Raw genomic sequence first — 6,416 nt, 5'->3', positions numbered from 1 at the left:
CGAATAATGCGCGCCGATGTGCATTATTTATTATTATTTACTATCATAAAGGCAACATATCGAGTACACACTGCCATTTGTGCATGCATGCCCATGAAAGCCACCGGACAGAGTTATTTCCGAATATCGATGTCGTCATAAAAATGTAGGATATTCCATAAATAAACAGTCTGACAATGCCTGCCTGCGACCCCGCGAATAAGACAGAACAGCCGCAATGGGCACCGGATCGCTTGTCTGCCTGTGCACTTAAAAAGACCGCTGGGTCGAATTGTCTGTGAACGTAACGTTTTCTTTTGTCTAGAATTAAACGTTCCCACAACATACCTTTCTTGTTGTTTTTATCATAAAGAAAGTGGGTTTTGCTGTTTAAAGGAATGTCGAAGACGACACAAATAAATTTAATTTCATAAAATGGTTCGTAAATAAAAAAAAAATGCCCTCAATATTTAATCAAACTCTTGCCACTATTAGTTTCATCCGTAAATCCCTACCACAGAAGACGACCGCTGGAAAGATTCGTACCAGCTTATAGAACAGACATTGTTCGAAAGTCCTTCATCCCATCGACAACAATTTTATGGAATGATCGATCTACCTGATGTGATTAAAACCACAAATTCAATAAGCGAGTTTAAACGTTATTTATGTAGTCCCGATTTTGAGGTACCAGTTTATTATTCTTGTGGACAAAGACAGGTAGAACTCCATCAGTGCAGAATGCGTTTAATTATGAGTAATCTTAATTCCGATTTATGTAAACGCCATTTGAAAGATAACCCGCAGTGTGCATGCGGTGACCCAAACAAAACAACGTGTGTATTTTTGCTGCTGTAAAACCTTTGTGCATCTGTATTTATTTATTTATATATGTATTTGTTTTTCACTCATGGTACCCCAAATGAGTAATTACTGAAAACTCTGTTTACTTCGGCTCAGCGTATTTGCATATAATTTATATCGTTTTAATTAAATTGGACGTATGATTGACTAACACTGTTTCTATTAAACTCAATACTGGGTTTTTGTTTTATTGGTGGGTTTTTTTTTTAACCTTTGTCATACCTTTTTTGCTCTGGCTGTCACACATGGCTGACTCCAATCAAAAAAACAGAACGCTTCACAGCGCAGTAACAATGCCAGCTTCAAATATTGGTCAGACACGGGCGAGTTCACACAATTTTAGCCATGTCAACCTACTATCCACCCTCCCAATCACATAAGTAAAAAAAAAAGTTCTGTTTGCGATGATACAGGAAAACAAAAGAATGAAAGAAAGGATCGAGAAAATAAATGAATAAATCGATTAATTAATTAATGAAGGCTCAATTTAAAAAAATAAAACAAAGAGAGGAAGAAAAAAAGACTAAGGAATAAATGAATGAATGCATGAATGCATGAATTAAAAATGAATGAATGAATAATTGAATAAATGAATGGATCAATGAATGAATGAATGAATGAGAAACATAAGACATAGAACTCTGGTATCACTCTATTAGAAAATAATGTTGTAGCATTAGTGAGCATGCATTCATTGTATAAGGACTGGGTGGCCGAGTGGTAACGCACTTGCGCTCGGAAGCGAGAGGTTGCGAGTTCAACCCTGGGTCAGGGCGTTAGCAATTTTCTCCCCCCTTTCCTAACCAAGGTGGTGGGTTCAAGTGCTAGTCTTTCGGATGAGACGAAAAACCGAGGTCCCTTCGTGTACACTGCATTGGGGTGTGCACGTTAAAGATCCCACGATTGACAAAAGGGTCTTTCCTGGCAAAATTGTATAGGCATAGATAAAAAAAAAATGTCCACCAAAATACCCGTGTGACTTGGAATAATAGGCCGTGAAAAGTAGGATATGCGCCGAAATGGCTGCGATCTGCTGGTCGATGTGAATGCGTGATGTATTGTGTAAAAAAATTCCATAAGTGAATATTGTCCACCAGCGCCAAGCATAGATACGCGCGTGATATAAGACTTCATATAACAAATATTTAAGCACTATTTTGGGGGGAAAACACAATACAAAATAAGGATATCAATTCGTTTTGTAAGCAGCTGAAAAAGTGTTTTAAAATTTCGAACATCCAACCAATCATTGCCTACCAGTGTTGGAGTTAAGAAAATCGGTGATGAACCGTGACTTCACCAACGGTTCCAGTACAATCAAAGTGCCATTGTTCATTGCACAGGCATCGCGTGCGTTGACCTACGGTCGTTGCAGTGTCAGGTCGACCCTGTAGCACGTGTCGGTAAGACGGTCAGCGATGTAGTCTTCTGTTTCTGGACACAGCAGAACTGCAAAAGGACACAATACACATCATAGAGGGAGTCTGTGTTATTCTGTTCGTTTGTGCATTAGGCCAAAAAAAAAAATAGGTGTGGTTACGGTAACATAGCCAAAAAAAATAGGGTAGGTAGGTAGGCAATCTCTTTTTTTTTTTTTTCCTTTTTTTTCTAATGTGTACAAATTAAACCTACTTGACAGGGAAATAAGTGTGCGACTCGGGCGCTTTCGCTTTCATTGCGTTTTTTGCACTCGTTTGTTGTTTTTTTTTTTTTTTTTTTTTGACAAATGTAATAAAAAGTTATAGGATCGGCCTCTAAAATTAGGGTAGGTCGGGTTACCTATTTTTTTTTAGGCCTTATTATGTAAAGGATGTGCATGTGTGGCTTCAATTTGGGCCTTCTCATTCAGTTGTATGTCTATTCGTTTGCCAAGTGAGCGTGTGTGTTGGGGGGAGGGTGGGGTGTGAATGTGTGTGTGTGTGTGTGTGTGTGTGTGTGTGTGTGTGTGTGTGTGTGTGTCTGTGTCTGTGTCTGTGTCTGTGTCCGTGTGTGCCTGTCTGTCTGTGTCTGTGTCTGAGGTCTGTGTTTCAGTGTTTCAGTATGTCTGTCTGTCTAGGTATATACAAGCGAGCACCCATGCAGGTACGTATGCACGCACAGACACACGCGCACATACATCGGCAAAAAGGCAAACGGAAAAATATGATTGAAAATACAAGTAACAGTAAGCGCAGGCAGCCACCGGTGACTTCACGAGTGTCACCACCATAAACAACCACAGCAGTAACACTTTTTGCACAAAGCAAATTTCACAACCATACATGGCTTTTATTCTATATAACTGTATTTTTTTCTGACTGTCATCAGTGCAAATAAAGTGTGTGTGTGTGTGTGTGTGTGTGTGTGTGTGTGTGTGTGTGTGTGTGTGTGTGTGTGTGTGTGTGTGTGTGTGTGTGTGTGTGTGTGTGTGTGTGTGTGTGTGTGTGTGTGTGTAACGTAGTGTTTATAAGACACGGGAAGATAAATAACCAAATGATTTCATTGTTTCTTTTTTTTGTGGAAGCAATTCTCTCAATTTCGTTTGTACACTGTCTACTTGCAAAAGTTGACTTGGTACATCATATGAATATATAGGTCGATTAATTTCACTTATGACAGATTTTCGTAATTGGTTGTTTTCTATGCAATTATCTACAAAATGTATTTTATCTTCTATTACTCCACATGTTTCACATAATCTGTTTTCCCCAGGTGTATTGCTGTGTCTACCAGTTTCAATGTTCAGGTCGTGGGCACTTATTCTTAGTTTACACAACGACTGTTTATATTTTCTTTGTTTTATGCATAACAGACATGGTTCCGTTTTATAATTTGTTATTATTCTTTGATACAAATTTAACTTTGGTAAACTTCTTATTTGATCTTTCCAGAATTGTATATATTGGAGTTCCAATTTTGGACATATAACATAGGCCTATTTTAACCTTTTCACATTAAAAGTAAACTGATTTTTCCACACATGATCTAATCCAATGACTTGTAACAATTGTTTTACAAATGATATCCATGGATATGTTTCACATAAGATTATATACTTTACTCAGATGAGATGTTCTCGGAAGATCCAATATGTGTAACCAGTATGTAATGATATTACATATTATGTTAATGCTAACTGGGAATCTTCCGAATTCTCCTAGTACTGGTACTACAGTACCATAGGTTTCTTATGTACCCCAAGAACTTGTTTACAGAATTTTGAATGAACTTTTTCATGTTGATATTTACAAGTCATGCATTCTTTAAAAATGTTGGATAAATCTAATTGTTCATTTGTATTAATCTGGTGTGGAAGCCAGATTCCTGCACCACACACACACACACACACACACACACACACACACACACACACACACAAAAACCAAACACATAAACATACACAGAAAGAAACACACACAACACACACAGAGATACAAATACACACACACACGTACCGTAAATCCACAGTATGTTTGGGGAATACAAGTGCATCACATTTTCGCATTCAAAGCGTCAGGTGTGGATGTGCCCAGGGATAAAATGAAATTCGACTCTACTTGTTTTCTGTCTGTGGAGGTGCTGTACATGTGCCAGACACCTTTCACACGTGCATCCAGGGAGGTGTGGTTGCTGCTGTTGAAATGTTGGGCAACAGACCTACAGCGGCGATGCCGAATATCTGCCAGATGTTCGGTGAAGCGGGTAGAGAGGGTTCTTTCGGTCTCACCAATGTAGAGTACTTTGGGGCATTTCAGACAGGATATGGCATAGATGAGGTTGCGGCTGGTGCAAGAGAACGTGCGTTTAATTTAACCTCAACATGCCAGGACGTTTACGTCAAGGAATAGAAGAACGCGCATGCGCAGCCTCACTGAATACGCACGCAGTGCTTTACTTACCAGACATAAATTTTATCTCTTGGATTATCGCTTACATCCTTCTTGTGTGTGTAACTATTTGTGGAAAGCTGCACTTGAATGTGCTGATTGGATTGTTTTGTGTATTGTGACAGTTTTTTGGATTGTATTTATCAATGGTTTAGGTGAGTGAACAGTTTTTCTTTCATTGGTATTTGCGTCCACGCTTACACTTACAGCGGAAAGACAATGGCGGACCTCAGTCATGATGAGTCAGATAGCGAACAAAAGGAATGCGCAGATTTGTCACGTAGTGGCGCTAACTCTGGAGTGCAAGAAATGTTTTCGGAGTTGATGAAACGATTTGATCGTATGGAGAAAAGGATGCATCACTTAGAAGAGAGTGACAGTGTTGAACACGAGAATGAAGCCAGTTCCGACAGGGTCGGTAACATATCTGGCATTTGCGCTGACAGGGTCAGCGAAGAAGACAAAAATGAGCTCGCCAGGGGCGAGGAGGAAGATGAGGAAAGCGTTTTTCAAGTGGTGGTGAAAAACGCTAACAGTAACACAAGTAAACCTGATATTCTGGACACACTGGAATTAGACCTGGAGCTGGCAGAAAAAGAGGGGGCCCCAGTTGCTGAGAAATTGGCAAAAATCGTTGAAAACAGATTCACTGTCCGCATGTCAGACCAGAAATTGCAAGAAAAACTAGACAAGCACTTGGTGCCAGAAAATTGCAAGCAAATTAAAGCTCCTCATTTAAACGAGGAGCTAATTGACAAAGGGAGTGTGGACAGGAATGCAAGGAAAAATGACATGCGCCTGTACAACATTCAAAAACTGCTGTCTAAAGCCTCCGCCGCACTAGTAAATGCATCAGACAAGCTTCATTCAGACATGCTTGAAATTTCAAACCAGACGACCGGCGATCTTGACAAAGAAACAGTGTTAAAAATGGCAAACGAGGGTCTCGCAGCAAATGGTGACGTCATTGCTCTTTTGGGTACAGCACAGTTAGAACTCTCTCAGAGACGAAGATTCCAGCTACAAGCCTGCTTGCCAAAGGACATCGCTTCTATCGCTAATGCAAAGATAGAGGTAGGGTCTGACAACTTGTTTGGAGAAGATGTTGACAAAAAGGTTCGCACAGCGCGCGAAGCTTACAAGTCGGCTTCAGGCAGGGGCAGTGGTGGCGCACACCGGTTCCAGCCTTACAGCCAGAGAGGAGGCAGGCCTTTTTTATGAATAGGCCACGCCTCTCAGTCAGCGAGAGGAATGACGACATACCGTTCCCGGGGGTCATTCAGGGCAAGAGGAAACTCGCGCGGGAACTACAACCGAAAGTAGACAAGAACTCTGATCATGCTGCCCAGCGTCCTGTTTCTGAGGTGAATACATTTTATGACAGTTTACAACAAACACTTTGTTTACTCAATGATCTGAAAGACAAATTTAAAGCAGGACAAATTAGGGAAAATATAGAACAGTGGGAGAAATTGACTTCAGACAAGGTTGTCCTTAGTATGGTGCAAGGGGTAAACATTGATTTTACAGAAGTGCCTGTGCATAGTGGTGAGATTTTTCAACCTAAGTTTTCACAAGAACAGACACTGGCCATTGACGCAGAAGTAGAGGAGCTGATAAGGAAAGGAGTAGTTGTTGAATGCAGTCATACTATGGGTGAATACATCTCACCTATTTTTGTGAGACCGAAGAAAGACAATAAGCTTA

This window comes from Littorina saxatilis, linkage group LG3 (genome assembly GCF_037325665.1).
Source record: "Littorina saxatilis isolate snail1 linkage group LG3, US_GU_Lsax_2.0, whole genome shotgun sequence".
NCBI lineage: Eukaryota > Metazoa > Mollusca > Gastropoda > Littorinimorpha > Littorinidae > Littorina > Littorina saxatilis.
This window is presented reverse-complemented; position numbering follows the sequence as displayed.